Source organism: Tachypleus tridentatus, chromosome 6 (genome assembly GCF_004210375.1).
Source record: "Tachypleus tridentatus isolate NWPU-2018 chromosome 6, ASM421037v1, whole genome shotgun sequence".
Classification (NCBI taxonomy): domain Eukaryota; kingdom Metazoa; phylum Arthropoda; class Merostomata; order Xiphosura; family Limulidae; genus Tachypleus; species Tachypleus tridentatus.
Genome location: NC_134830.1, coordinates 160,517,102 through 160,533,655, shown reverse-complemented (window position 1 = coordinate 160,533,655; position 16,554 = coordinate 160,517,102). Strand labels below are relative to the sequence as shown.

General features: G+C 35.9%; 1 long non-coding RNA gene and 1 pseudogene across 5 annotated transcripts in view; one reads left to right on the top strand and one right to left on the bottom strand.

Annotated features, from left to right (window-relative positions):
• Positions 1-5,832, top strand: part of LOC143254297 (uncharacterized) — a 28,935-nt gene extending 23,103 nt beyond the window's left edge. For 2 of the 4 annotated variants that reach the window (XR_013030128.1, XR_013030129.1), the window contains exon 2: positions 1,492-4,747. This is a non-coding gene — a long non-coding RNA (uncharacterized LOC143254297). Of the gene's footprint in view, positions 1-1,491; positions 5,396-5,512 lie in introns of those variants that run through there. The other 2 variants (XR_013030130.1, XR_013030131.1) reach the window with 2 other exon arrangements.
• LOC143254296 (endothelin-converting enzyme homolog) overlaps positions 1-16,554 on the bottom strand; it is an 81,650-nt pseudogene that overhangs the window by 52,897 nt on the left and 12,199 nt on the right. The window lies entirely within an intron of this gene.

Here is a 16,554-nt window from a genome sequence, read left to right as displayed (position 1 = left end):
TCCCAGGTGACATTCAAGCAGAAATTATATGACAAATTGATAACTGCTCCAACCAATGCTGGACTCAAAGTTCATGGTGTAACATGTGATGGATCGTATGCAAATCAGACAACAGCCTCAATGCTTGGATGCTCTCTTATAAGCAGTGTTATTCTACCCAACTTTCCACATCCAAATCAAACACATGCAAAAGATAATATTAATTCCATATTTGATGCATGTCACATGCTTAAACTAGTGAGAAACTGTTTTGCGATGCAAGAAATCATCATTTATCAAAGTAAAGAGATTCGGTGGTATTATACTGAGAAGCTTCATGATATCCAGCTGTCAGACAATCTGTATTTAGAAACGAACTGCCTACCAAACACATTTTGTAGCAATATCACAAAATAAATGTCAGATTTGCAGCACAAACACTAAGCAGATCAGTGGCAGATGCTACTGACTTTCTATGTGAAGACCCCTGTCATCCGAATTTCGTTGACAGCTGGGAAACAGCAAACTTCATCAGAAGAATGGACAAGCTATTTGATTTATTAAATTCCAAAAATCCTGCAGCTGGTGGACAGAAGGCTCCCATGAAGTTAGGAAATTTAGATGCAAGGTTGAAGTGGCTTCTGGAAATGGTAACATATATATCAGAGCTCGAAGACTTGCAAGGCAATAAGCTTTGTACGGGTAGAAAGAAGACACCATGGATAGGGTTTATGAAATACTATCCTTTCAATTATTGATATATGCAATACTCTTCTAACAAGGGTCTGCAATGAATTGTCTTATGCGTGTACTTACAAGGTCTCTTAGGATCACATTGAAATGCTGTTCAGCAGGGTACGTCGTCGTGGTGGGTAGAACAACAACACCAACACTGTAATTCAAGTATGCTCTGAGAGCCATTCTTGCAAAAAAATTACATAATGCCATTAGAAAATGCTAATGTTTCCATTGAAGAGCTTACTGCTACCTTATTCCGTAAAGTACCATCAGAAGCTGTGCTAAAAAATGATGAACACCTTCAGAGATTTGCCGATACACTGTCATCTCCCTCAGAGTTACGATCACGCACTTCATTATATGACGGGATATATTACAAGACATATTATAGCAGACTATAAATGTACTCAGTGTTGTGTAGCCTTGTATATAAATGACAGCGTACCTTCACCCAGCTCGCTCACAAACAGAAAGGGCAGAGGAAGTCTTACTGTGTCAAAGACCGACAGATTTAACATTGTGAAAATGACAGATATAAGTTTGGGGTAAATAAAGTGTAAGAGCAAAACTTAAAACCTATCATTAGCACTGAAAGTGAATTTCATAAATATGTATTTAACAAAGGTGTGTGTGTGCGCCAATTATATATTTGTTTTGTAATACGGTAATAAACTATGCCACCAGGTTTGGAAAATACATGTAGTTGTAAAATAGAATAACACTCATCAATATAGATCTGGAACGATATATTCTGATATATCTTTACCTTTTTAGGAGAACTCTTGTGCAAGAGGGTGCAATGAAAATCTCAGTGAATACAATTCAGCGTGTGGAACATGATGTCCTTTCAAGTGTTTGCCTGTCTGTGTTCAGTGCTCTGACTGAACACTATGCTGATCATGACCCACTGAAAGAACATGATCACGTCACACCAGTAGACTATTTTGCAAAATAATCGTGCATCACCATGGTCGTTTATTTGCAAATCGATTTGTCAATGACTGAGGGATCTCTTGTTTTCATGAACTGGCAAAGACTTTTATTCTTGCATAGGTGTTGAATCTGTATTTCCGACAGAGTAATGATTAACAATTTTATACAGTAGTTCATTTGTTATACAGTTATTAAAATCAAAACTGTGGATGTTGAAATCATGTTTTTTCTATTATTGTAAACTGTCATAATTCGAAAAACTCCAACAAGAGCAAATATGAATATGTTATACGTGTATATTAAACTAATTACTGTTACGAAATACTCGATAATCAATTAAACTATTTAAAATGTTATATATAATGTATTCCTTTTATGTATGAGGCCCCAAGCGCATCATACATTTACGTCTCACTCTATCAATTTATGTAAAAATTGCTAAACCGTGTTTAATGTTGTTATATATATAATACTGCACAGCAATGTGGCACTGTAAAATGATTTTATATTTGACATATACAACATTCGCACACATAGGACGTACAATGTAGTAGTAATATTTGAAACAAAAGAGATACTTAATTAGCAATGCTGTCAATTCAAAATTACAAAAATCATTTGTCAATAATATATAATTATATACACTTGTACTATATATTATATGTTTTTAATTCAGCTGTGTTGTTACATAGGTGTTTCTGTTGTTCTGAAGGTCCATACATTTACTTGTAGTTTATGTAAATTCTTACATTCTGAAATTAACATAGCAAAATTTAATAAATCTTTGACATTGTATGCATATGATGTAACTAATGCTAGTTTGCATACCTTCCGAATAACAGTGCATATTATGACTTATTTTTCAGTAATATACATCTAGGTCTGATTATGTTTTCTTTGCTGTAAACTCTCGAAATGTACGAGATGTATTAAATTGAATAAACTACTCAAAAAAGTTATTGACGATTTAAAATAGCTAGAACTATGTATGATATGCTAAATATCTCGACTAACCACAAGTCGAAATTACCGCTTGGATCGTTTTACGATATATCAGGCATGGCAGGTTTCCGGGTCATAACAGCGAGGGCCGAAACAGCATATTAGTCTTTATCATTTTTTTTATCTTCATGTCCATGTAATATCGGCTTCTATAAGTTAAATGGGAATTAGCGCACAATGAACGGAAATAGCGCCCAGTCGCACATGTTGAAGCTTACGAACCATAGGGCCTAAATTCACCACTGGGCTTATAAAAGTCTGCAGATGGGAGCTTTCAATGTGGAATTTGAACATTTTTATATTCCAGACTGTCTACAATGCTTTTCAGTCACAAAAGTAGTGGAAATTTATTTGTTGAAATATATATAACCTTATTGGCGAAATTAGGCAGTATGGTTCGTACTCATACGTAAATATAGACTAAATTTCTACGGTTTGTTTTGAATTTCGCACAAAGCTACTCGAGGGCTATCTGTGCTAGCCGTCCCTAATTTTGCAGTGTAAGACTAGTCATCACCACCCACCGCCAACTCTTGGGCTACTCTTTTACCAACGAATAGTGGTATTGACCGTCACATTATAACGCCCCCACGGCTGAAAGGGCGAGCATGTTTGGTGCGACCGGGATGCGAACCCGCGACCCTCAGATTACGAGTCGTACGCCTTAACATGCTTAGCCATGCCAAATTTCTACGAAACCAGGTATGTTATGAGGCCCACCGAGCGTTATTCAATAATAAGGCTGGCAGTTAACCGCGCAAATTTACTTCATGCACGCGATTTGCTTCATAATTGCTATAATCGCAGACATGTTTAGTCAATCATATAGTTTTCTCAGGAAATTCTCGCTCCCTTTGAAACTTACATGTGCTAGTGTGTTGGTTGCGTGTTGTTGACATTGTTCCCGTTTTGGCGGCCATTTTGAAATCTCCATTACGTCACAGTCTGTGATTGGTCAATGTATGAGGGTGCTCCCTCTCTGTTTATAATTCTATGTAGCTGATCTTTCAAGGTGCCATACTTTTTCATACCTAGTAATAGCCTGTTAAAATTTTGAAAATATGCAAAAACATAATTTTTAAAGGCGTAGAACTCCTTAGCTGGCTCGAGATAATTAATAGCAGTATATGTGTGACACTGCACCACAGTAGAGTTCGTAACAATTTAAGCCACAGAATACTTTACTGGATTTTTCCATAAGAACTAAAGAGAATGAATGCATAACAGCATTCCAATTATGCTTTTTTCATTGTATGTCGCTGCTGTAGAGATCTTATCTGATCTGATAAGCTCTGCTGGAGTCTTAGCTGGAGTCTTTTCAGTCTTAGCTGAAAAATGTTTTGTACCAGTACTTTCACATAACAAACCAAAAAGTCTGGTTACACGATCGATTTGTGTCGAAAGTCATAATAAGATTTCTGAAAAATCGATCATGTGATGATTTTGTTTTGTAGTTTCGTGCGACAAAATTTTTCAACTTCGAAACTTTGTCCTCCGACACGATTGTCAAAAACATTGACGAGTGCTGGACTAAGTGTACTGATATCAATAAGGCATGTATTAAAAACTAGCTGAAATGACCGTCCCCTGGACGAAAGTTATGTAAAAACATGATTTATTAAAGGTTATTTTAGGACATAAAAAGTTGCTCCCCTTATATGTAATTGTTAAAAACGCCCATAAAAACTGCAAGACACAAAATGTGAAACTGCCAATTTGCAAGTATCTCTGCATGGACACAATAAACCTTCGTGCTAAATTAACATGGGCAAAGTAGTGGTAAAAAGCGTAAAACGCAAAACTGAAATTTTGTTTGTATTCATGCACAGGCCTAAAGAATCTTTATACCAATTTTGGTGAAGATCCATCCACGTCCTGCGAAGTAGTCACATGGACATACAACAGACAGTACTATTATATTTATATATATGAATAAACAAATCAGCGCATGAACATTACACAGCGAACACCCATGCATATATAATTCAGTTTGACATAACTTTAACTTTTGTTCCTTCAAAAACTTAAGTTATAGATATAATTATACTAAACTTGTGACCATATAATCTAGTTAATAAAACTAATACGCCATTTACGTGTGTGTGTATGTTTGTACTATGTCATTTAAATAGATTGTCATGATATAAAAAACTGTTTAGTGTACACATTATTGATTAATTTATTTTGAGTGAATATTTTATAATTGTTTAGTTCTGTTCATAACAAAAAAGTTAGAACCAAATATTTTAAAGTAAATGTTATGAGAAGTTTAGTTATTTAACTCGGTAAGAGCTGTTCATTTTGTTTATAATTCATTGATGTAGAGATTATAACCCATTGCGCGAAATTTATTGACATCGAGAGTGTATAGGGAGCAGACGAGTTAGTATTAAACATATACATAGTATTAGATGAGCGGGAAGCAGCAGTCTGATGAAGGTAGAGCAGACGAGAAACTAAGTCATATAAAAGAGACATTCAGACAGAGAAGGAAGGCTTAACGATTGATATATACTAAAGTTAGACTAACGGTGTTAAAATGGATAAGAATAATAGTTTATTTCATCAAAGAGAATTCTAAAGTAATTTAAACTGCTTGTGTGAATTTTGACAAAAGGTGGACCATTGTTTGGAAGTAGGCCTGTATGCAAAAAGTAGACGTCTGTTGGAAATAGGCCTAAACGCGAAAAAGGAGCAGATAACTTTCAACGTACAGGATATAACCATGGTAACTCGACGAAATGTAAGTGAACAATGCTTGGATAATAATACAGGGTGACCTGTAAGTCCCTACCCTTCCATATGTTATTATGTTATATTCAATTACGCATGTATTATAAATTTGTTTCTTTTTTTTCAGAGAAATATGGCCGATGTAAGCCCATTTACACTTGAAGAGCGTACTGTGACAAGTATTATGCAGCGAGAATGAGGGACAGCACACAGATACACTGGATACATAAGATATATGGATGGGTAGGGACTTACGGGCCACCCTGTAGTGAAAAACAGTTCGGCTTGTCAACTGAAATTCTAAAGCAATTGAATAAGCCTTCGTGGACTTTTGACAATAAAAAGAGAACTGTATAGCGTTTATGATATGCTGTGATCACCTATAGTGTAAAAAATGTGTTGTTCATATGTTTAATTAGTTCTGAATATATATATTATTTTGAAAAGAAGCAAAGTGAGTGCGGCTCATTTATTTTTTCGATTTTATCGCCAAGAAGTCACAGACACCTACTGTAGAAAAATTTTGAGCCCAGTAACAACACAGTATATATTTATACTATTAAGAAGTGGCGAACAAATCCTTAACATCAGGTACAGATCGTTCATTTAAAGTTGACATGGACTATGCTATTTATTATACTACATGTAATATATAGTATATCTCAGAATTTGAAATGCTTACTGGAGGGATTTAGACATTTAAATCAGGATCGCATTAACCATCGCGCAGTGCGCGTGGCCCCAAACGATGAGGGGACCCAACTGACTATTCGGACTGTCAGTTTGACTCTCTCTTTTTTCGATAAACTTTCATATTTTATCTGTTATTTGGTCTATTCTGATTCAATACAAACTAGATCGATTTTACTTATCTCGTAACCATCATAAAAATACAAAATCAAAATTATCATTTTTTATCTTTTTAGAATTACTTCATATTGTAGCAGAAAACAACATTTTCTTACACAAAATAGTTTAAAACTTCTGTTTAACCTTATACAACTGTTTATAATTAAATGTTACTGTTTTATTGCCTTTTGGACCGTAATTTTAAAAATTCCCACCAAAAGAAGTGTCAAAATATGTGGTAACAGGAAGCAGATGCTACTGTATCCAAGTTACACGAAGCTACATATATCTATATATTTCAAACTAAGCATATTTTAACCGGTTAATGCTGCAGTTTAGGCCTAAGCACAGAAGCTCAGTAGAGTAGTATATTTATCAATTAGTGTGTTATGCCTTGTAGTCGTAGCCTGTTACGAAAGATTATAACAAATTTTAGCTTGCTGGACTTAATTTGGCATTAATTTAAGGATTATCACTTGTACATCATTAAACTAACAAATATTGTACTGGACATATACAGTCTATAAGCAGTCATTTTAGGCTTATAATCCGCTTAATGCTCTTTGGCTTTAAATCTCGGAAGTAAACTCTTGTAAGTTATGCTTATGCAATATGTTATAGGCTTAGCATTTAATGATATATCCGTCATTACACTATGGATATTTATCAGTTTAGAATTAAATACAAAGCTACACAATGGGCTATCTGTGCTCTGCCCACCACGAGTATCGAAACTCGGTCTTCAGTGGTGTAAGTCTGCAGACATACTGCTGTGCCACTGGAGGGGGGCAATATTTATCAGAATGTAAACTCAAAAATAAAAATAAATATTAGAGGAATTTATTAATTTATCCTTATTTTTTAAAATCATATCTACAGGAGGTAATTCGCAAACATACATAGAGTTACACACTTCTATATTCTTAATTTCTTCTACAGTAGGTAATTCTCTCTATATACTTTTTTTTACTTAGATTAATTCGGGTTTATTAGGTTTCCTGACAACAGTTACTTTAAGAGAACAGTAGTAAGTCTACAGATTTACAACGTTAAAAACAGGGGTTCGTTTCCTATCGGTGGACACAGCAGATAGTCCATATGGCTTTCCAAAAAGAAAACGCACTTTAACAGAGACACCTACAAAACAATTGAGAAAATTTTGTATTTAATGTGTACTGTAGTTGTTATTATTCATTATAATACCGTTATTACATTAATTTACAATTTGGTGTTTTTTTATATATTTTTTTCGAAATTCGCTCAAAGCTAGATGAGGGCTATCTGCGCTAACCGTCCCTAATTTAGCAGTGTAAGACTAGAGGGAAGGCACACAATCATTACCACCCACTGCCAACTCTTGGGTTACTCTTTTAGCAACGAATAATGGGATTGGCGAGTATGTTTGATGCGACGGGCATTCGAACCCGCGACCCTCAGATTACAAGTCGAATGCCTTAACCACCTTTCCATGCCAGGCCTTACCGTAGTTTTAACATTGCATTGCAAGTACGATGCCATCACGCTATTAAAACTTAATAAGGTCTAGTGGCATTATTTATTATTTAAATAACATAATAATAAAGTGAACTGAAAATTAACAAATATTTTAGAAATTTAGTATTGAAATGTGTCGTAAATTTTTTAAAACCTTGCTACGAATGAAACTTGCTATCTGGGAACGGCTGGCTATTTTTAGGGTAATACTTAAACTAACGTCAGTATGAGATTCAGTTCCGTATTACATGACATTCAGAGAAGAACTCTCAGATGGCAAAAAGCAACTACAGACCCCTTCAATTTGTAGTCCAACTATCTCTTCAGATACCAAATTATCACTAATTCCTCAGTCAATACTTTTGTTGTAGCAGCTCATGAGAATATGAGGGTTAAAGGAGAGACGTCCCAGAAATCCCGAAACACATGCAGATTATGATGTATCCACGCGCAAGGGGAAGGCACATATTTATAGATAGGGTTGGGTAACAGAGGCATGTTTTTGTGAAAGTCAATTAAATTCGAAAATATCTCTGTAACTCTGAATTTCAGGTAAGGCCAGAGTAATGTTTGTAGCAAAGCCCACTGACATAGCTATGTACTGGATATAATTTCTTCACGAAATCATGACAATTCATTAGCTGAAGCCTTAAGTAGAATAGAATAAATTACGCTTACGTGTAAACTCGCTTATTAATGATAACGTTTACATGAGTTTGTCAGGCCTGTTTTAACACGTTTGCTGCTACGTTCCCCACCGGTGGGTCACAATCAACTTTTAGCTTTGGATCACGTTATAAGTCGCTGGGTCACAGAGAATTATTTTTCAAAGCCAAGTTTCTCTTGTTACATAAGAGTTTGAGGTTCTGCTCCTTTGCACCTCATGAATATTTAATTTTATTCTATGTTTAATTTATTATGTGGCAGCGGACTTGTTAAGAACCTTTATCGAATTCCGGTCGCACCAAACATGCTCGCCCTTTCAGCCGTGGAGGCGTTATAATGTTACGGTCAATCTCATTATTCGTTGGTAAAAGAATAGCCCAAGGGTTGACGGTGGCTGGTAATGACTAACTGCTCTCTCTCTAGTCTTACACTGTTAAATTAGGGACCGCTAGCACAGATAACCCTTGTAGAGCTTTGCGCGAAATTAAAAATAAAACAAAAACAACAAAATGTGATAAAATGATCCGAGCTCCAACTCTAATTATGGGCATTAAAATCGGCACAAAATATCATGTTACAAGCTGGTGAGTGGTGATGACTAGCTGCTTTCTCTCTAGTCTTACACTGCTAAATTAGGGACCGCTAGCACAGATAACCCTTGTGGAGCTTTGCGCAAAATTAAAAAAAACAACAAAGAACCTTTACATAAAGCCTATAGTGCGATGAACTGAGATATGATTTACAAAGTAATCCACTCAGAAGTTCTAAAAACTCAGAATGAATATATAGATAGCACAACCCTTACCTCTCCCTTTAACTTTTTGTAAAATTTGATTTCTGGTGATATCACTGCACAACAATGTTTTTGAAAACTTTTGCTTCCTGAAGAGTTTTTGCTGATTGTGACAGGTGCCTGGTGGGTATGTACAAATATAGTTTTGGTTTTGCTTCATCACGTAGGAATTCTGAGAAATAGACAGTTAACTGTTTACCGGCAATAACGTATTTAATTGCGTTTATGTTTCTAATACGCTATTAAGTTCAACATAAGTAAAAGTGTTTTGCTTCTGATTTTCGTTTGTATTCAATGTCCGGTGCATCACGTTGCAGTGTCCAACAGTAGTCAGCAAGCATTGACGGATTCCAGTTGCCTTAATGTCGTTTTTCCATTGTAGCAAAACTGAAGGTTTCGATGAAACGGTACGTGTTGGGCAAATTTGGATGTGATTTTCGTGATCAGCAGCCAAAAATCTATAAGGAACACCCAACGGTGTTCAAGAAGCAAAAACTTTGTTGTGCAGTGTTATACAGAAGAAAAAAATAATTCAAACGGTAGCTTATGGAATGATGAGACAGTTGTAGTGATTGTACACGCAAGGTAGATAGACAGGCACAAAGTCTTTTATAATGAAATTACATATCAGTAATAGTTGTGTGACACAAAAAGGTTGGCCACCCTCCATACTGAATGTTGACTTTTACGACCGAAATCAATATGGTCCGTCTGGTCATCATTTCAATAAATCAGGGTTACAACACAAGTTTAAAAAGTGCGAATTTAAACAATTCATTTAACGTGGACTTAAGAGAAACAAAAAGTTAAAATAAAAAAGCAAGAAGTGGACTTTAAAGTTGTTGGTTAATTGGAATTTACAAAGCTACACAATGGGCTATCTTTGCTCTGCCCACAACGGGTATCGAACCCCAGTTTCTAATGGTTTTAGTTCACACTAAGGGCCAGCATTTTGAAGGACAACGCTGCTTCAAGTAGTATGCTCAGCCTCGAATAGAATCAAACTTCACTCCTAGTTACAAAGTATTCGACCCGATATCCCGTGATGGTTAGGACATTCGACTTCCAATCTGCGTGATTTTAATCCCTTCACAGAAAATATTCCCTCTTTCAGCTGCGGGAACGTTATAAGTGACGGTCAATCCCATTCTTCGTGGGTAAAGAGTAACACACAAGTTAGCGATGGGTGGTGTTGGGTAGCTGCTTTCCTTCTAATCTCTTACTTCAACTATTAATAAAAAGAGTGTTAGAATTTTAAACAAGTCGTTTTGGGATGTCTTTGTTTGTTATACAAAGCTATACAATGGAATATCCCTGCTCTGTTCACCATGAGTATCGAAACTCTGATTCTAGCTTTGTAAGCTGTGAGACTTATAACTGAACCAGTGAGAGGCTTTTGGGGTATCAAATACAAATGTTCGATAAAACGTGAACTATTGGATCCCCTGAAAACATTTCTGTCTGATTACCCAAAAGCACCTCACTGGCTCAGTCGTAAGTCTCACTGTTTACAACGCTAGAATTAGAGTTTTAATAATCATGGTGGACAAAGCAGGGCTATCCCATTGTATAGCTTTGTATTTAATAACAAACAAACAAACAAAGACATCTCAAAACGACTTGTTTAAAATTCTAACACTCATTTATATTAATAGTTGAAGTAAGAGATTAGAAGGAAAGCAGCTACCCAACACCACCCATCGCTAACTTGTGTGTTACTCTTTACCCACGAAGAATGGGATTGACCGTCACTTATAACGTTCCCGCAGCTGAAAGAGGGAATATTTTCTGTAAAAGGATTAAAATTCCGCAGACTGTAAGTCGAGTGTCCAAACCACTGCGGACAGAAAGTAATAAAAAACTGTGTACTTACTGTCCGCAGAAACTAAATATTTTTATACATGTGGTTTATCACGATCTCTAATACGTTAGTGGTACTAAACTGACTCTCGCCGTACTATCGTAAGTTTAACGTAATTATTAATAATGTAATCATTTACAAACATCAAATTATATGTTACATATTACTTTCTGGGCAACCACTTTTGCTCACATATGCAGAATTTATCAAAATCGTCCTTGTGATATAATTACTTTAATTTCGCTATCTAGTGACGACAAATGAAACGACTTTAATTTACGCTGTACCTTTTATTAGGAATGTGTATCAGTTTGTCCTTGTTGTTTTTTTTATGAATGCTTTTATAGAAATATTCTTCTAACGTCGTCTAATTGGATCGACCATAATTAAAATAATTTGAAACATTTATTTTGTACGTCAGCATCTTGAAGAGAAAATAAATGGCACCAAGTTTGGATTGCTGTCTTCCTTAATGGTTAGAAGAATGCAGGAATGTCTAGTCCAAATAATTATATAATTTAATGTTAGCACATACAAATTTCTTTTTCTTTTAATACAAAAAAGTTATATTAGAATTTATACAATAAACAAATACCTTACTTTCAAAACATTCAACCTCTTTTTTTTTTCCCTGTAATTCATTTTAATTTTCGTAATTGCAGTTCAGAAACTCTGAAAAGAATAGACTGTTCTAATTTAAAAACGCCCTCTAATGTAACTATTTTTGTTCACAACAGGAAGTTAAAACAGTTTACACTCAAAGTATTCAGTTGCAGTAATAAATGTATACAAAAAAAACCCTAAACTGTGAAAAAAATCATAATATTTGAAATAACCAATTAACCATTTAGATACTACTGGGAAACGAATAACTAAAGTACAATGAACAAATGACTGATAAATATCGGAATATGAGTTAAGCCTAATTAAGGACTTTAAAAGAACTATTTGTTTGTTCGTTTATTTTGAATTTCGCGCAAAGCTACACGAGGGCTATCTGCACTAGCCATCCCTAATTTAGTAGTGTAAGACTAGAGGGAAGACAGCTAGTCACCGCCAACTCTTGGGTTACTCTTTCACCAACGAATAATAGGATCTACCGTAACATTATAACGCCCCCACGGGTGAAAGGGCGAGCATGTTTAGAACGACGGGGAATCGAATCCACGACCCTCAGATTACGAGTCAAGCATCCTATCCACCTGGCCATGCCGGACCTTTTAAAAGAAAATTGAGCTATTGAATTTTCAGGATTAAAAGAAAGTTTGATGTTTTATTATATGCACAATCTACGACTAATAGGATCAATACTCGAAAAAATACCGAGTACAAATACTAAAGTGTATACTTTAAAGAATCGTAGACGCGAATTTGTTAATACATTAGGATGACAGTGCGTGTAAATACAAAAATAACGACACCACCGTTTAAAGGTATACCTTTACTTGTATAAGATTAAGAGAAAGAAAGAAAAAAGTTGCATGTTTCAGTGGACAACAAAATCCGCATGCAGGTTTCGGTTCCTGAAAATGGTGGGTCATGTTGTCCTCTGAAATTTGTAGAGCAGGTGTTTTCTTTTAACCTTATAAGTTTATTATATACATGATACGCTGATGTCGAGATTTTTGCTCTTGTCCCCAAAGGGGGAGGGAAGAAGGTCCGAGTAAATGTGTGTATGTCTGTGTTTCCGTGCACGTATCTCGAAAACTGATAGACCAATGCACATAAAAAAAAATTACACAAGATGAAAAAAGTGAATGTGGGACAATCCTCCCCAAATTTGGTTCACTTTGAAGCATTTTTTATAATGGTGGTGATGGGGCATTTTCGCGGTTTAAGGTTAATTACTCTGTAAAGTATGAATGGACAAGTACCAAAGTTTATGGATACTTTGAGGCTGCGACACCTCAACATACTACAAAAACTGATCCGAATCCTTGATCATTCTGGATCTGAGAAGGATTTTCTGAGTTTTCGACGGCGAAATTTGACGTAATCCAACATAAACTCATACAATCTTGAAAAGAAGCGGCGGGGCGAAGGTATGAATCTCTCTGATTGCTCTTGTGTGTTTTATGGTAATTTTTGTTGTCATTAAGGGAATAATAAATTATACAAATGTATGTGTGTGTGTATATTACAAGGCTGATAATAAACCGATTTATTCAAGACGCCCCCAGTGGCAGAGTGGTATGTCTGCTGACTCACACCGCTAGAAACTGGGTTTCGATACTCGCGGTGGGCGAAGCACAGATAGCCCATTGGGTAGCTTTGTGCTTAATTCTAAACAAACAGTATTCATGATATTTATTAGACGCAACGCATGGAGGTACAATAAAATTAAAGGTATCCAATTTCTTTTATAAATTAGAAGCTACATAAAAAATATTTATGGGTGTGTGTGTGTGTGTGTGTTTTTATAGCAAAGCCACATCGGGCTATCTGCTGAGTTCACTGAGGGTAATTATTTATGGAAGGTAAGGTAACTGTTGTAAATAGTCCTACCTCTACTTTAACTTTGGAACAACAGATCTAAGCAGTGACTTCAGATAGTTTTTGACTCCTGTATGGTATTCTGAGATTGTCCTGATTTCCCTGGGAATAGATTGTAGGGTGAGCAAAATAACAGGGAGATTTGACGGAGCAACGACTGTGTTTTCTCAGCTTTTGGCTGAGTTTTTACACAAAAGAAAGAAACTGGAAACAAAACAGCAACCACAGTTTTTAATACAACAAAGTTTTACACTAGAACAAGTGCTCGTGCTCGACTGGAAAGAGAGAAACTTGTTTGTTTCACTAGAGTACTCTTTAACTCAGAGAGATCTCTCTGTCTTTTGAGAATCTATCAGTATCCAGAGCTGTACCAAACTGATTCATAATGCAACCTGGAAAAATCTATATGTCAATATAGATTATTTCAAAACGTAGTTATCTCTGAAGTCAAGCAAAAGGTATGTATTGAACAGATAAAATACAGTAAAGCCTGACTAAGGCGGAATCGCACGGGACCGAGTAAACTTTCCTGCTTTTACAGCTTTTCTGGCTTAGACACAGTGAACACGCATTTCCTTAATTATATATAATTTTGAGCAGAACGTTATACTTGCTTGACTCAAGGGAAGTAAGATATTTGTGAATAAAGTTATTATACTGTTTATGCTATATTTATTAGAATAAGAACAAAAATAGACAGTCAAAATATGCATAGGTACACAAAATCTTAATCAAATTTATTTGAAGCGTCCATTTCAACTATTCCGTTTTTTTTAATGGGCTTTCTCATGCGGTTAAAAGGGAACGCCAATTCTACGACCTTTTCATGAAGTTCATTTTCCACCTTCATTTTTTGCATACAATTTGATATAACTTAACACTTGCGATGAAGTAGGAATTTCTATTTCCTCACTATCTTTTCCATTTTGTTCATCTTCTGAAGCTCTCACACTGTTACCATCTTGCGATTCTATTATAGATTTTAAATCAATTTCAACAGTTTCTGTTAAAACATTCTTGTCAACGTTCACAAAACTTTTCGCGTTCACAGAATCATCTGCATCAATCTTCTTAGTGTTTGGACTTCACTAGAATCGTCACAACAAACAACTTCTCCATAATCTCCACCATTATCAAGAATAAAGCCACAGTTTTGAAAGCACTTTATTACACATTCATCTTTTATACATTTGATTGAATGACTTAAAAATACAATTGCATCTAAGACGTCAATTTTCATGGTCATTTCAGATGCTCTCTTATAGTCGTCCATGTTTGCAATAATATGCTGAAACATCAGTTTTCTGTATTTCAATTTTCTACACTGTACGAGGGCTGTTCAAAAAATATGCGGACTGACGTCATAAAACAAAATGTACTTTATTTAGAAGTTACAGGTCTGAGACCCCTTCAAAGTACTCTCCTCCCCCAACGCACACACTTATCCCAACGGTGTTTCCACTTGTTGAAACAGTCCTGGTACGCTTCTTTTGTAATGTCCTCCAGCTCCTTCGTCGCATTTGCCTTAATCTTGGGAATCGTCTCAAATCTTCTTCCTTTCAAGGGTCTTTTGAGTTTGGGGAACAAGAAAAAATCGAAAGGAGCAAGGTCAGGTGAGTAGGGGGGGTGGAGAAGAACAGTGATCGAGTGTTTGGCCAAAAACTCACGAGTTTTGAGACACAAATTTCGCAGCAACGCGGTGCATCTTCAATTTTTCGGTCAAAATCTCGTAACAAGATCCAACTGATATTCCACACTCTTCAGCAAGCTCCCTGACAGTCAGACGTCGATTTGCCCGCAACAAGGTGTTGATTTTGTCGACGTGTGGGTCGTCAGTTGACGTGGAAGGACGTCCAGGACGCTCATCATCTTCAATGGACTGTCGACCATCCTTAAAACGTTCATGCCACTTGAAACATGCCGTACGATTTATAGCAACATCACCGTAAGCCGTGTTAAGCATAGCAAAAGTTTCAGTCGCAGATTTTCCAAGTTTAATACAAAGTTTCACAGCAAATCGTTGCTCCTTCAGGTCATTCATTCTGAAATCCGCTAAACGAGAAAATCGCACTTCACTTAAAACCGCGTAGCTAATACACAAATGAAGATATCTGCAATCGGGAAATGGCGTCGTAATCAGCTGATCTGTGCAAACCTAGCGACACCAAGCGGATTCCCCTGGAACCAACTGGAGCCGCGCAATTCAAACAGTCCGCGTATTTTTTGAACAGCCCTCGTATAATTCCATTATCTAGTGGCTGTAGAACTGATGTTGTACATGGAGGTAAAAAGACTAAACGAACATTTGAAAGTTGAACTTTTGGGTGACAAGTTGCACTATCTAAGAAAAGTAGAATATTCCTATATTCTTTTTCCATTCTTTTGTTTAATTTGTTCAAAAATTCCTCAAATATAACACTTGTCATCAACACTTTATTATTCGCTTTCCATTCTACAGGAAGTTGATTTTTCTTTAAACATTTGAAACCGCGCGGATTTTCACTTTTACCTGTTACCCATGGTTTCTCTAGTTTTCCATCGGCAAATGCGACCAGAAGTTCAGTCAATCATTCTTTGAAATAATGACTTCCGGAATAATGACGGCAGAACAAAGAACAGAATATATTTAACCAATACTTACTGTAACAAAATGTCAGAGGATTTATTAATATTTAAAAAAAAATTATTAATTAAATAAGAAATTAATACTTAATCAAAAACAGTTTTTCGCCTTACTCAGGTTTTAATCCTACTAGTTGATAGATGAAGAAGGTGAAAGATAGTTTTCCGTCCGCTTTACGCAAATTCCGCCATATAGAGGGACTTTTATAAGAGAAATCTTAAGATAATGCTGCAAAATGTTAATATTTCCGGCTTGTACAGATGTCCGCCCCGTCTTCCGGCTTAGAGAGGTTTTACTGTATAATAATACGTGTACATGTGAAAACACCCTCAACGTGACCTATGTCCACTCTCATCTCAATGTCAAACCTTTTGAAAATCACATAGTCCA